Below are 16,069 nucleotides of genomic sequence, written 5' to 3'. Positions count from 1 at the left end.
CATACAGCTAGGAGTAAAATTTTAGATCATACCGTAACTTTAGATGGCCTTTCTGTTCCATCAAATGCAACAGTGAAAGACCTTGGTGTGATTATTGATTCCAGCCTTTCATTTGAAGCACATGTAGATAATATTACCAGGATAGCATTCTTTCACCTCAGAAATATTGCCAGAATAAGAAATTTATTGTCGCTAAACGACGCAGAAAAACTAGTTCATGCTTTTATCACCTCTAGGTTGGACTATTGTAATGCCTTACTGTCTGGTTGTTCAGCTAGATGCATAAATAAGCTTCAGCTAGTCCAGAATGCAGCAGCGAGAGTCCTCACCAGAACCAGAAGATATGAGCACATCACCCCTATCTTATCTTCACTCCATTGGCTCCCTGTGAAATTTCGCATTGATTTTAAAATACTACTCTTGACATATAAAGCATTAAATGGTCTCGCGCCGCAGTACCTGAGCGAACTGCTAGTGTCTTACGATCCGCCACGCCTACTTCGATCAAAGGATGCAGGCTGCTTGTCAGTACCGCGTATTATGAAAAATACAGCTGGGGGCAGAGCTTTTTCTTACAAAGCCCCAAAGTTATGGAATAGTCTTCCAAATAGTGTTAGGGACTCAGACACAGTCTCAGTGTTTAAGTCCAGGCTAAAAACCTATTTATTTAGCCGAGCATTTTTATAAATAGATTTGCCATAGGTAAAGGAGCAGATCTGGGGGACTCATGGACGTAGAGTATTATGGTGAACTGGTATGTTTGGATGCTGTCTTCCTCACTCTCATTAATCACTCAGGTTTGCTGACGGTGAGGTGATTGTTTGCTTTACATGTCAGGAAGCCCTCATGTTTGTGTTTCCTTCTGGCTCTCCCTTTTAGTTATGCTGTCATAGTTAGTCCTGCCGGAGTCTCTGCTTGCACGCTACAGTTAATATACATTCACATTATACATTGTGTGACTGTGACCATACCTAACTGCCATCTCTCCTCTTCTTCTCTTTCCCCCCCTCTTTCTTTTTCCTCTCTCCTCCTGCCCCCCCCCTTTCACTCTTTCTCTCTCTCTCTGTCGAGCTACACATGTCGTTCCTGAGCTGCCAGTGATCCAGACTCCCTCTGCCCTCCGGACCTGTCTGACCCATCCTGGTGCCCCGCTTCTGGCTGAAGATCTCGTCACATGGATGCCCCGTGTGTCTCTCTGGGATGCGTCTGGTGTCTGGGAATGATTCTCTCTACCTAGAAAATGGTTCTGGCCTTGACTGGTGTTGGCAACTGTTTCTCTGGGGACTTGACAGTTCGATAGTTCATAACTGGAACTTCTTACAAGTCTACCTGGGTCTTCAATAACTACCTGGACTCCATATTAACATCAATTAACATCAGCTATTATAGCTGAACTGCCTCCCACCCTACACACTGTATAAATGCAGATCATTTACTGCTTTTTGTTTCACCCAAATGAGGATGGGTTCCCTGTTGAGTCTGGTTCCTCTCAAGGTTTCTTCCTCTTACCATCTCAGGGAGTTTTTCCTTGCCACTGTCGCCCTCGGCTTGCTCACCAGGGACAAACTGACCATTTTGATTCATACAAATTCACATTTCATACAAACCTAAATAATTCTTTTGACTATGTAAAGCTGCTTTGCGGCAATGAAAATTGCTAAAAGCGCTATACAAATAAAATTGAATTGAATTGAATTGAATAATAAATATAAATTACAATAAAAAATAGAAATGGAGTTAATTGCAGTGCAGCCAATGGTGTACAAGGTTATAAGTGACAAAGTCACAGTGCGACAGGTATTAATGAGGCGCCCTATAGGGCTTAAATCAAACTTCACTCATACACACATATGAAACAGTCACACATACATATACAGGCCCGTAGCCAGCCTAGTGCAAGAGGGGGTTCTTCTTTTTTTTTTTTTAAGTGGACCTTTTTTCTCAGTATTTTGTATTTGAGTATTTACTCATTTTGTATTTCATTTTGAGGTTTAAATACTGCATTTTAGTGAGACCGTCCCCGGTCACCATGGCGAACTCAGTCTAGCAGGCGTGACGGTGGTCGGCGCTGGCGTTGTGAACGCCGGAGTCTTTTTGCGGGGGAAGGCGGGGCGCAGCCCTCTTCCTGAGGCGGACCGGCCTTCACAGAGCTCGATGTTTTGCTGACGTGGGGCTGGTAGGGAGCGAGCCGGTCCCGGTGGAGCACGACCAATCGCGACCGCCCCGTCAACCGCACCCGGTAGACTACGTCGGAGAGCTGGGCAACGACCGTGCAGGGGCCCACCCAGTGCGACATAAGCTTAGGCGAGAGCCCCCTTTTTCTTCCGGGGGAATAGACCCAAACCTGCTCCCCAGCAGCAAAGTCTCGCCCCCGGCTGTGAGTATCATACAAGCGGCGCTGCTTCACCCCGGCGTTCGCCAAGTGTCTACGCGCCAGCTCGTGGACACGAAACAATTTGTCTTTTAAGGAACAAAAGTAATCCATCCCCGGCTTCGCGGGTAAATCCACTTGTGGAGGAGGCCCGAACACAAGGTCCACGGGCGTGCGCAACTCGCGACCGAACATTAACGCAGCTGGCGTGAACTGTGAGGACTCCTGCACCGCTGTGCGATAAGCCCAAAGCACGAGAGGCAAATGTTCGTCCCAGTCCTTTTGCCGGTCGCTGGTAAGCACGGCGAGTTGGGTGGTGAGTGTTCGATTAAAGCGTTCCACAAGGCCGTCACTTTGCGGATGAAGGGGCGTGGTGCGGGTCTTTTTCACCCCGAGGCGCTCGCACACCGCTGCGAATACCTCCGCCTCGAAGTTACGCCCCTGGTTGCTGTGCAACTGCTCCGGGGCGCCGAATCGGCTGAACACCTCATCCACCAACACTCGGGCCGTGGTGGAAGCGCTCTGGTCAGGAACAGCAAACGCCTCCGGCCACTTGGTGAAATAATCCATGGCTACCAGCACATACCGGTTCCCGCGATCGGAGATGGGAAAAGGCCCAAGAATGTCCACGCCCATATGCTCCATGGGTGCCCCCACCCGAAAGTCTTGCAAAGGTGCTCGCGAGCGCTGGGTAGGGCCCTTCTTTGCCGTGCAGACGTCGCATCTGTGAACAAAGAGTTCACTATCAGTGTGACAGCCCGGCCAGTAGAAGCGGGCACGCAACCGCTGCAGCGTTTTGGTGACTCCGAAGTGTCCCGCACCCGCATGCCCGTGAATCATTTCCAACACTCGTGCCCGCAGAGTCCGCGGCACCAGCAGCTAAAAAGATTCGCCAGCGCCACATGGCCGTTCCCAGTGGCGGTATAGTAAACCCCCCCGCAAAGCTAGTCGATTAAACTGCGAGTGAAGAGCTTTTTCCTCCTGTCCCAAGTGAGCAACCGCGGCATAATCCGGTCTCTGGCCCGCGTTAACCCAACCCAGTACCCGTTGCAGCGCCGGATCCTTGACCTGCTCGGCAATGAGCTGATCACGGTCCATCTGTGGCACAGGCGGAACGACTACAGGCGATGCTGTAGGCGACGCGGTAACTCGGCTGCACACTGGCTCGGACGGCGGATTACCGACGGAGACTCCGGAGGATTGCGCAGGGAGAATGTTCCGATTCACGGGGGTCGGGGAGTGTTCGATGTCACGACCATGCACGCGCTCTTCAACCCGCTCGCAGTGCCGACAACGCTCTTTGCTACACGGCCGGCGGGATAAAGCGTCCGCGTTACCATGCAGTTTTCCAGCTCGGTGCTGGACGGTAAAGTCGTAGTCCTGCAACCGCTCTAACCAGCGCGCCAACTGCCCCTCGGGCTCTTTAAAACTAAGTAGCCACACCAGCGAAGCGTGATCGGTCCGCAGCGAGAAGGATTGTCCGTATAAATACGGCCTAAAATGTTTTAAGGCCGCGACGACCGCTAACAGCTCGCGCCGCGTGACGCAGTAATTTTTCTCAGGTCCAGACAATGCGCGGCTGAAGTACGCAATAACACGCTCTTTACCCTCGGACACCTGAGACAGGACGGCCCCCAGCCCTACATCGCTCGCGTCCGTGTCAAGGATAAACCTACGAGACGCGTCAGGGTATCCGAGAACGGGCGACGTGACCAGAGCTTCCCGTAACCGAGTGAAAGCACGCGCATGCGCCCTGTCCCAGCGGAACGGCTGATTCTTTTTCGTGAGGCCGTGCAGCGGACTGGCGATCGTGGCAAAATCCTTCACGAACCGGCGATAGTAAGAAGCTAACCCGAGGAAGGTGCGTAGCTGGGACACATTTAGCGGTTCAGGCCAATTCTGTACCGCCGCTATTTTTGTTGGATCGGTGGCAATCCCTCTAGCACTAATTACATGTCCTAGGAAGCCGGTCTCTCGCCGCAGCAGCTGACACTTTTTAGGGTTGAGTCGCAAATTCGCCCGCCGGATAGCCAGAAATACTGACCTCAAACTCCCTGCCGTGCACCAGTAAATCGTCCAGGTAAACGACACAACGGTTGCGAGGAATATCGGCTAATACCTTCTCCATCAGCCGTTCGAAGGTAGCTGGAGCGTTACACAGGCCGAACGGCATGCGCCGGAATTGCCATAGCCCTTGCCCGATCGAGAACGCAGTTTTAGGTCGCGCTTCCGGGGCGAGCTCTACTTGCCAGTACCCGCTTCGCAGATCTAACGAGCTAAACCACGCTGAGCCCGCAACGTGTTCCAGCGCGTCATCTATACGCGGCAACGGTTAGGAATCTTTGTGCGTCACCTCGTTTAACCGCCGGTAATCGACACAAAACCGCCACGATTCGTCCTTTTTGCGCACCAACACAACCGGTGAAGACCACGGTCCGGACGCTGGCTCTATGACGCCCGAGTCGGCCATCTCACGTAGCTTTTGTTCGGCGATAGCTCGTTTAGCTAAGGGAAGACGTCTCGGATGTAACCGAACAGGAGCCGCGTTACCCGTATTAATCGTGTGCTGCACCAAATTGGTATGTGTGCACTCACGCTCATCAACCGCGAAAATGTCTGCGAACTCGTGTAGCAGGGATTTCACGGTGTCAGCCTGTGTCTGACTGAGCCCTACGTTACTACGCTGCATAAGCTCGGCCATTATTCTCGTTCGGTCTGCTACCGGATGTTTACATGGCGCGCCCGCCGGAAGTTCCGCCCCCCTGGTGTGCTCCACTAACATGTCCGGCTGCGCTTTGGGCACTAGCAACCTGGCTAACCCGAAGCTACCACGCAACGTTCCGTCAACGAGATTAAGTACTGCACCCCACCTTTCCAAAATATCCAACCCCAAGATACAATCATCCTCAATGTCGGCCACCAAGAATGGATGAAAAAGAATGATTGCACCTACTTGTATTCGCACTGTGCGACAGGCCCGTATCTCTAGATAGCTCCCCGACACGGTGCGAATGCTCACGGCTGGGGCCGGCAGCATACAACCGCGATCGCCTTGTCCTAGTACTCCCCAGCGCAGCAGCGAAACTGTGGAGCCAGTGTCCACGAGCGCCCGCAGCGAAACGTTGTCCAGGCCACAGTCAACGTAGACCCCCGCGCGATTTCCTGCACGTCCTGACCGGAGGTTGAACCCGGTAGTTGGGGAAACAAGGAAGGCTGTGGGAGGCGGCTTCCCTGTCCCCGGCTAGGTTCACCTACCGAGCGGCCCTGAGTCACGGGAGGTCGCTCGGCTCTTTCGCCGTGGCGTTCTGCCATGATGGGTTCGGCGCGCTCAGCCTCGCGCAGCGCCTCAGCCAAGGAAGCCGGTGCCGCTAACCGGATGTGCTCGCGCAGCCGCCACGGACAGATTCCCCGCAGGAACGCACGACGCGCTAGCTCCTCCTGCTGGACGGACCCGAACTCCGGGTAGCCTCTGCGCGCGAGAGACCTCAGGTCCATGGCGAATGCCCCCAGTGGCTCGGCGGCGCTCCGCACCAGCCCGGAGGTCTTCCAACGCTCGCAGCGCGTCACCCTCCAACGAGAGGGCCACCCGGACGGCTGTTTCTGCCGAGGACCAGCCCACGAAGTCGGCGGCTAGCTCTACCTGGGCGAGGAACGCGTGCGGATCGACGGCGCCGTTGTAGGCCGGCAGGCGCAGCTGCAGGTCGCTTTGCTGGCGGACGGGGCACGGAGCTGTAGCTTGCTCCGGTGCTGCGTCACTGGAGGAATCCCCTCCAAGGTCCAGTGCCGAAACCTGGAACGCGCAGCTCCGCTCCGGTCGCTGCTCTAACCCGCTACTCTCCATCCCACTTCTGACACCAATTGTAGCGTTTTTCACAGCTACCAATGAGCGTGGAGAGACGAGTGAGCTTCCTTGCTGCCCAATGCAAATGGCTGGGAGTATTTTATTTAGCACAGCACAAAAGTCACACAAACAGCACATTCACGTATCACCCAACAATCAACAAGACACACTTCTGACCCACACACACACACACTGGCCGAAGCCACTACCCCAGACACCTTTCCCCAACACGGTGAACACATAACAATCCCTCCCGCAAAGCATGATGGTTGTTACTCAAACCCCACCCACGCCACAATAATAATATACAAATATTACGGGAAAAGACGATCAGTTAATGTACTTACAAGACTGTGGGATGAATAGAAATTATTTTTTGTGGGCTTATTTTATTTATTTACCAATATTTCATGATATACCACGTATAGACACTAGACAGCATCGCCGATGGTTAATAGAATAATTTAATAAATGTTAATAAATCCTATATGACTTTATACTTAATATTAAACTGAAACTGAAATGTTGTAATTGCATTGCATAAAATAATTTATGTAATTTATTTATATTATATTTTAATCAGACTGACATTAAACCGTACTATCCACACTTTACGTTTTTCTTAATTACAAAGTTTTTGTGTTTACCTTTATTTATAAGCAATATAAATTTAACAAAGTGTAAACATCATGTATGTTGTTTCTGCTGCTGAGGAAATTAATCCCCTCTTGTTACTGAATGTGACTGTACTGTACATTACCGAGCTCAGGGGCGGGAAACCCACCGCTCGCGCGTGTGAATGAAACAGCGCTGGCTTTGCTTTGAATATAGTGTTTACGGCAGAGGAGTAATTTTAACACATACACACTTTATTGTGCAACTAGCAACCCGGCATGTTAGTTAAGAGTGCTGCGTTCCGATCGGTAAGTAGTTTGTGAGAAGTAGACTGCACAGGGAGCAGGAAGCACACTTTAAAGTACACTGAGGCACGGACAGCAGCAATCGGCTCTCCACTGCTCTTCCTGTGATATCCCGGATGTAAAGACCTGCATTTTAGCGACTTGAATTTTATTACCTGAATTTTGTTACCTAAATTTTTACAACCTGAATTTTATTACCTGAATTTTTACAACCTGAATTTTATTACCTGAATTTTGCAACCTGAATTTTGTCGACCTGAATTTGTAAGATTGAAAAATAATGAAGATTGTATTTTTAACACTTGAAAATATTTTTTAACTGCAATTTAGTAACTTAAATATTTTTGCATTGAATTTTAAATGCTTGGATTACATTTTCACTTGAAATATACAACCACAATAAATTGCAGTGGCAAAAATTTCAAACATTGTAAATGCTCTAAGGATTTTTTTCAATTCAGATCAAATTGCAATGCAAAAAAAATTCAAACATATTTATTGCAACACGTTTTTTTCAGTTCATGTAATTCAACCTGTTATTTTGCTTTAAGGAATTTTGGCACTATTATACTTCCATACACAACAGTTTATATTTTAGTTTGTGTGTTTGTAAGACAACCTGACTTTTGTTGAACACAAATAAACTATAGTAGTGCTTTTTGTAATCTTGTGCAAATGAAATCTGATGAATGCATGAATAAAATCTGCTGAAAAACATGTTATAGTGTAGAAAATGCATTTAGCATTTGTAAATTATTCTAAACACTTTTAGTGTACGGTTAATACATTTGCAATACTGTAGTATAGAAGGTTGTGTGTACTGTATAATACAGTAAAGTATATTTGCATTACCCACAAAGTGTACTTTTTTAGTATTTGTCCAGAAGTATAACAGCATGCTACTGCTGCAATAAGAATATACTCATAGTACAGTATATTAATCATGCATTTGTAATACAGTAAAAATAGTTGTAATGTACTTATAATACATTAAATATATACTTAAATTGTATTAATTACTGTCAGGTATGTACGTTAGTACACACACAGGAATATACTTTAAGTGTACTAAGTGTACTTAAAGTTGTTCCACTTTAGCACACAAAAGTATACTTAATACACTTAAAATTGTGCTTTTGTACAATTTAATTGCAACTTAAATACACTTTGTACAAAATTAGTTGTTCCAAAATAGCAAACTTCAAGTATACTAGTCATTAGTCTGGCTGCCTCTCTTATTTGAATTTCACATAAACACACATTAACGGAAAGATTGTTTTGTTGGCAAAATTAGCAAGGATCATCGCTAATGACACACGGGTGAGTGCATCCTAACGGAATCACTGCTGTAAAGTAAAACAAACAAGCAAATGAACCTGCACTTTACCTTTGAAAAGAATTGCGACAGACAGTATTTTTGTGAAAGGCAAAGAGTATGTGTGTGTAAAGCAGAGGGGGTGCTTCACAAACACACACACACACACACACACACACACACTGAAGGCGAGAGTGTGTGTGACCCGGCACGGTGCCAAATTACGCACACACACAACAACAAAGAGAAAGAAAATTGATTTTTAACCTTCTAATAAGGCTTTCTTTTGCTTTACACGTGCACACACGTGTGTTATGAGAAAACGTACATGCGCGCTGTCTAATTCCATTAGAAATGTAAAAATGTTTTGTTCTTAAATGTGCGTGGTTTTATAATTTCTATCTATTTTTATCTAGTAGGTCTACTATGATCAGAATCAAGTCACAAAATAACAACAGATTAATATAGATATATAGACGAATAGATTAAAATATATACATCCATTTAACTGTGCAGTCAAACACGTGATACAAGTAACACTAGGGGTGAAAACTACTGAAGTAGGAAAGCAAAAAGCAATAGTAATAACAATAGTAATAATAATAATAATGCATGCAGTGGCTGGGTAGTATGGGGTGTGGTAACCCACATATGGTGGGGCTCGAACCCGGATGCTCACTATTACTACTACAGTACAACTACTACTACTACTACTACTAATAATAATAATAATACATGAAGAAAGTGCAGTCAAAGAAGAAATATTTTTTATACAAAAGAAGGGGAGAAGAAAAAAAGGCAAAAAAGGGATGCAGAATATGAAGTGGTATTGTGCTGCGTGTATGATTGTGAATCTCTCTCGTGCGCCTTGTGTGTGCAATTTTTCCATAGTCATGTTTATCAGCCTTTAAATGTCATATGAATATTAAAAGTGTTACATGATTAAAATCAATGCAAATATTTTAACATCACTGTAAATACCGACATGTATTTTTCGTTTTGGATAATACTAAATCTCTGCCCTCAGTGTTTAATACTACAGCTGGTGCATTTGTGTGCAGCCTTGCAACCCCTGCATGTGATTGATGTCTTAGATTACATAAGAAATATTTCTCTTGAAGATAACAGAGTGGATCCCTGTGCCGGTGTGCTTCAGCCTCAATATGAGGTGACACATATGCCCTTTTCCTCCAATGTCTGTATGTTGGCTTCTTTCCGTTAACGAAATGATATAAGATTGATATCATATCGTTTACACATTGATAATAGTTCATTATAGTCTATAGTGTCATTTTAATTTCGTTTTATGTCGGTAGTGACAGTATGACGGTATGACCACAATGACTTCAGAGCGGAGTTCAGATTGGCAGACATCGGGAGAGGTCGCTAGCAAATTTAGACAAATGTCGCATATTGCAAATTTAAAGTCTTTTAAAGATACTTGCTAATAATCCCAAACTGATGACGGCTTGGTGATGTGGCTTCGACTAATGTATTTTGCATCATGACAGTATTGGTTTATGTTATTAGCCGGTTGAGACACAATCAGTCTGTCAAAATTAACATCAGCTTCTCAATTATCCTTCTGTTTGCATCTGCTTTATCACCCCTCCACAGTGAGCTATGTGCATTAAAATCTGCACACCATATTACTTTTTGCCTATCTTGCCCTTGTTTTTTAAGTAATTTTTCCAATTTCATCCTCTTACATGGAGTATAGTAGTTGATTATCATTATCTGTCCCCCATTTTCCCAAACCTCCACCACTACATACTGTACTTCTGATTCTCCCCCACTTTTAAAACCCTGTATGGTATTTCTCTCTTAATACATGTGGCACACCCTCCTCCTACCCCACCTGTCCTATCTCTTCTTATTATTGTATACCTATACATAATAAAGTGGAGATTTGGTTTCAAGTTAAGTCATGTTTCCTAAATAAAAACTATATCTGGTCTTTTGTCCAATTCCCTGATGAAGTGCTTAAATTCCTGACCATTTGCTATTAGGCTTCTAGCATTCACTGTAAGCCCAGACAAGTGGAGTTTACTTTAAAAAATTGGAGGAAACTGGTTGCCCTAAGAAAAAATTAAGTAATGTTTAATGAAAACTTAAGTTTAACTTAAATGCTAAGTTGACTTAACTTAAAATCGTTTGTAATATCAATTGCTTTACTCAATCACACCACTTAAACCGAGAATTTTTTTATTTCTATTAAACTTAAATTAGAGCGTTTAAATTATTATTTTTTAAATATAAAAAAAAATCAAAACAGTATATTCTTTTCCTGTTTTATTTAAACTTCAAACATGAAATTCAAGAACAAGTCATGTCTTATTAACCTTTTTTTGTTTATTATTTAAACAGTGGTTTAATCATAGTCCAGGTGCAGAGCATACATCAGTCCGAAAAGGCCTAAAGCATGTTGGCCAGTTTATCCATCACCACACTCCCTTCCAAGATGATGTCCACTCTGGATGGGTTGAGCTGAGGTTTTTCTTGATCAATGTAGAGAACTCACACCGGTGTTTTACTGTACAGGTCCTTATTAGTTACATCCTAACAGAAAACAAAAACAGATTAACAAAGAGAAGACATACTGTAATTAAGCAGTTAGATAATACAGTCTTGTCCAACAAAAAGTACCTCTATTTACCTCCACCTATTTATATTTTTCATGTGCATAAAATTAACCATTCTGTAAACCATTAAAGTAAAAGTTAAATACCAAGCAGTCCTTAAAAAATAATAATGAAGGAAGAGGTGGACAATAGCCTATCACACTGGTTAAAGAATGTTTCACTGCTCGCAAACAGACCATGAAATTATAAGGTGGCTAAATTACTGTACGGGTGAATAACAGGTAAAATGACCATCAAACTAATTAAAAAACATCACGTTGTACTGCTCCAAAACAGCAGAAAGAGTGACACGACAACGTTATATAATATAGCTAGCTAAGTTAGCGGGTAAAATTACGTGAAATGCGCGTTCGTGTTCCCAGTTAGCTAGCGAACGTAGCGGGTGAAAATTTGTTGAAAATTACAACATTACAGCGAAGTTTTAATAGTGCCACACTCAGCCGCTTCAGTGCAAAATAAAGCAGCAAAAAACAAAACAAAAAAAAAAGCAGCAGGTTTATACTTCTCGCTAATAGCACTCACCATATTCAGTAGATTGTGGAACAGCAGCCCGACCCGTGGCCCTCCGGTCTCACCTGCTGGAAGCAGCCTCGGCTCAGTCACCTGGCGGGAGGTTAATGCGGGGCAGCGTCCGCCCACAGCGACCGTTACACCAGCTCCGTTAACGGCAGCCAAAGTAACAGGTGATAAAACTTTTTTCGAGCGGATATTTCAACGGCTCACAATCATCCTCTCGAGTAAAAGAAAACTAAATTAAAAGAATAAGAGGTGGAAAACTATGGAGCGATATCCCGGACAATAATTATAATTATATTTGCAATTGCGTTTCCCATATGTGGACGCACAAAGTGTGCCATAATTCAAATGCAATTGCAAACTTTGCATTACCGTTTGCTGTTTCGCCTTTGTGAATGCACACTGACTGCCAACTTTCAAACGAAAAAGAAAAGTCCATTTGCATTTCCCATGCTTTACAAGTCATGAACCTGCCATATTTAAATAGCAAAATCAATGACCACGTTTGCTTTTTCACTTTCTCTGCGTCGCGCGTCAAGCCGGCCAAAATTCAAATGCAATCGCTAATCCATTAGCAATTGCATTTCCAACACGTTACACAGAAACCTGTCAATCAGCGTCAGGGGCGGGTCTATACTGTGGGGCAAGATTGTGTGAGACGTCACTCGCAGTCGCCGACCAAGAGGGGGGAGTTTGAGCAATGGAGGTGAACCAAGATTATCCCTTTGTTTATCAAGAAATAAACACACAAAAATGACAAATCGCACATTTTCTTACTCTGAAGTGGGCAGAGAAGCTATTACAAATATATATATATATTTTTAGATCTTCTCCTGTTACAGCCTGCTGGAGCTAAATCTGTCAGAAACGCTGCTTACCGGAGCTTTATAGCGACGGAGTCACTAAGGGACCGTCTAACAAGTGCATAACCAAGACTCAACCGTTTGTTTACAGAAGAATACACAAGATTACAGAGAAATACCTTACAGGAAGTATTACACTGTTAGGCTACAGAATGGATTATTTGTCTATTTATTTGTTCAATTGATTAATAAATATTTCAATGTACATTTTAAAATAAATGATTACACAGACAATTCTTGTGGCAATAAAACAGATCATTTGTTAAATGAGAGTTAGGGTGTTTTTTTATTATTAAAATAATAATAATTGTAAAGATATGTATGAAAATGAATGCATTTTGGTACAGTCTATTATGAGTTGCAAATAAAAAAATAAAATAAAAATGAAATCAAACTGAAACTGATAGAGTGGATTATAGTACAACTGGTTTTACATGTGTGATCCACATAACGAAAAAGCTATTAACCTTTATTTTTGTAATGTTATGCGCTAAAATGCCTCCACGAATTGCCCCTCCCCCTACATAACCTCTTTTAAATATTATATTAGAACATAAATTAATAGGTTTATGATTTACAAATTGCACCAAACTAATTTGATTATAAAATAAGCAATATAAAAAAGACATGTTGTATTGGGAAAAATTATATAAATTATATATATTTTTTTATATATGTATATTTTTATATTGCTTATTTATGATAAAAATCGCGTCGTGTAATTTTTTATCATAAACAATATGTATTTAGTGTAAACATTTTTAACCCCTGCAAAATAAATGTTTCACAAAATAAACATTATATGAGAATTTGTATTTACGTGTCTTAATTTTCGTGTATTAATTTGTCACGTGCCTACGGTTAATTATATTAGTAATAATATATTTGATAATAATAATAATATGACTTTTTGATTATGATGTCCTAATATATTTGATAGAGATTTTGTGGGGGGTGCAATCCGTGACGGGGCATTTTAGCGCATAACACAACTTTACTGCTAGGGTTAGGGTTACTGCTGTTCACCTCCATTGCTCAAATTGCCCCTTTTGGTCGGCGACTGCGAGTGACGTCACTCCCCACACAATCCCGCCCAACAGTATAGACCAGCCCCTGACGCTGATTGACAGGTTTCCGTGTAACGTGTTGGAAATGCAATTGCAAATGGATTAGCGATAACAATTGAATTTTGGCCGGCTTAACGCGCGACGCAGAGAAAGTGAAAAAGCAAACGTGGTGATTGATTTTGCTATTTAATTATGGCAGGTTCATGACTTGTAAGGCATGGGAAATGCAAATTGACTTTTCTTTTTCATTTGAAACTTGGCAGTCAGTGTGCATTCACAAAGGTGAAACAGCAAACGGTAATGCAAGGTTTGCAATTGCATTTGAATTATGGCACACTTTGTGCGTCCACATTTGGGAAACGCAATTGCAAATATAATTTGCAATAATTTGCAATTGCAAATATAATTTGCAATTCCTTTTGAATATTGTCCGGGATATCGCTCCATAGAAAACGGATTGTGGTCGAATCAGGCGCGTGCCAATCATCTCGTGTGTTGCCTGAAGAAACAGCCAATCATCAACTTCAAATTCGGTCTCTATGGAGATAAAGAGGCGTGGCCACAGCTAAAACTGACTATTTTTTAAGCGATTAAACTTAAAATTATTAACTTATTACATTACTATCAAATTGCAAGTATATTGTATTACAAATTTGTACAATATTCTTAGCTATAATAGTAATGCAATCAAACTTAAAATTATTTAGTACATTGTAATAGATTGTTTCATTAGATTTTAAATCCGGGTTTACAGTGGTAAAATGTAAAAGTATTACCATTAGGATAACCAATGCATGATGTATCTTGACTTGTTTGATTGGTAAGGTTTTCCCTAACTTCTTCCCATGTCAGTCCTTTCAGTCCCAGATGATTGATTGCAGCTTTGACCACCGGTTGGATTTTGTCATTTTTTTATTTGACCTCTGCTGTGCTGTTTATCACCCCTGCTATGAATGTAACTAGATCTCTTTTATCCACATACACTCTCTCATTTGTTATATGAGGTTGTCCATGCGCTCCCATTGCTCTTTTCTCACTTCTCTTACCTTTACTTCCCTTTGACATTGTTACTGCCTCAGCATGTTATTCGTTTTTTCACTCTGTTTTTTTTTTTGGCTCTCTAACTCCCGCTTCATAACTTCACATCCTCCATATGCCTGTTTCTCCCTTTTTCCCCATTCTTCATGTCTTCCTTCATCTGAATTCATATTTATTCCACCTACTCCAACTCATTCACGGAACAGTCGTGCTCAACCCTCTTTGATGTACACGGCTCAGAACTTTTTTTAGCTTGAATGTGAGAGGGCAGCACTACTGTTATGGGCCGCAAACAACTGTAAAGAGTGGTGAAGACTGCTGAGAATATCACAAGGATTCCACTGCTGTCCTTGCAAAGGATTTACTATCGCTGAGACTGCTAGAGAACCGCCATTATCCTCAAGGACCCCATTCATCCTAAGCACAGACTTTTCACACCTCTCCCCTTAGGCCAGAGGTACAGAAGTGTTAAATGTAGGACTTCTAGCCTCCTAAACAGCTGTCAAGAGTTTACTATAATGGTCTCCTATTTGCATCTGACTGCTGGCACTGATTTTTAAACAATCATTGCAGAATTTGCAGCCTCATTGTGGACTGTTATACTGTGTATTATATATATATATATTATACCCCCAACAATAAAACTTAAAAAGTATCCCAAAATGCCAAGCACCCTAATAATGATAATTTAACACAACAACTGATACAAAGTAAGCAGGTGCATTAGTCCTGTGTTGACAATCTAAAAATCCTGTGTGATGATGCATTTACTTTCACTTATTTACTTTATATACCTGATTTCAGTGTACTTAATGGTCTTTGTTAATATATTTTAAGACAGATGAAAATTAAGCATAACGAAATCTCAAGGAAATAAATTTTCCTCTTTATCAGAAGTCAAAGCATGTGTGTCGTTAATAATGAATTAGGTGATTCTGGTGTTTATGGCACACTGGAATTACCCTGGACGTGCCCCCATACACCACAATTCCCCTCAAGTTTGCTGTAACCTTTTATTCAGATATTTAGAACAACAAATAAAACAAACTAATAAATAATCATACCATTTATAACTATATATATGTTTTCCATTACATGTTTAGACATCATAAGTGAAATTAGTCTTTATACAATGCTATGTAAGTTAGCAACACAGTAGATAATTAGATGAACAAACCAAAGTGTTAGACTAGTCTGTTTTATTGCATAATGTTTAATTCAGTAAAAAAAAATTATGAATGCATACCTTTATTTGTTGCCCGCTTGTTCTTTCTTCTCTTCTAATCTGGACAACTAATGCTTTTATGTTTTCGAATTTATTTTAGATGATGAGTCAGGACTAAACCATTTCACTTGGGTGGGGGGGGGGGGGGGGGTTAATTAGCCTAACCCATCTGTCTTTGGATTGTTGAAAGAAAAGTGTAAGTGTAAGTGCAAGGCGACAATGCTAAACACTGTGCTAAGCCACAGAGTTTTGGCCAATTTGTTTATTTAGG

The 16,069-nt window shown here is 42.6% G+C and overlaps 1 protein-coding gene across 3 annotated transcripts in view; it reads right to left on the bottom strand.

Annotated features, from left to right (window-relative positions):
• LOC128515178 (flavin-containing monooxygenase 5-like) overlaps positions 1 to 15,840 on the bottom strand; it is a 42,417-nt gene extending 26,577 nt beyond the window's left edge. For all 3 annotated transcript variants that reach the window (XM_053489237.1, XM_053489238.1, XM_053489239.1), the window contains exon 1: positions 15,820 to 15,840. The gene's annotated coding sequence lies outside the window, so the exon portion shown is untranslated. The remainder of the gene's footprint in view (positions 1 to 15,819) is intronic.
• Positions 15,841 to 16,069: the final 229 nt, after the last annotated feature.

This window comes from Clarias gariepinus, chromosome 27 (genome assembly GCF_024256425.1).
Source record: "Clarias gariepinus isolate MV-2021 ecotype Netherlands chromosome 27, CGAR_prim_01v2, whole genome shotgun sequence".
Lineage (NCBI taxonomy): Eukaryota > Metazoa > Chordata > Actinopteri > Siluriformes > Clariidae > Clarias > Clarias gariepinus.
The sequence above is the reverse complement of the archived record's forward strand: the minus strand, read 5'-3'. Positions and strand labels throughout refer to the sequence as shown.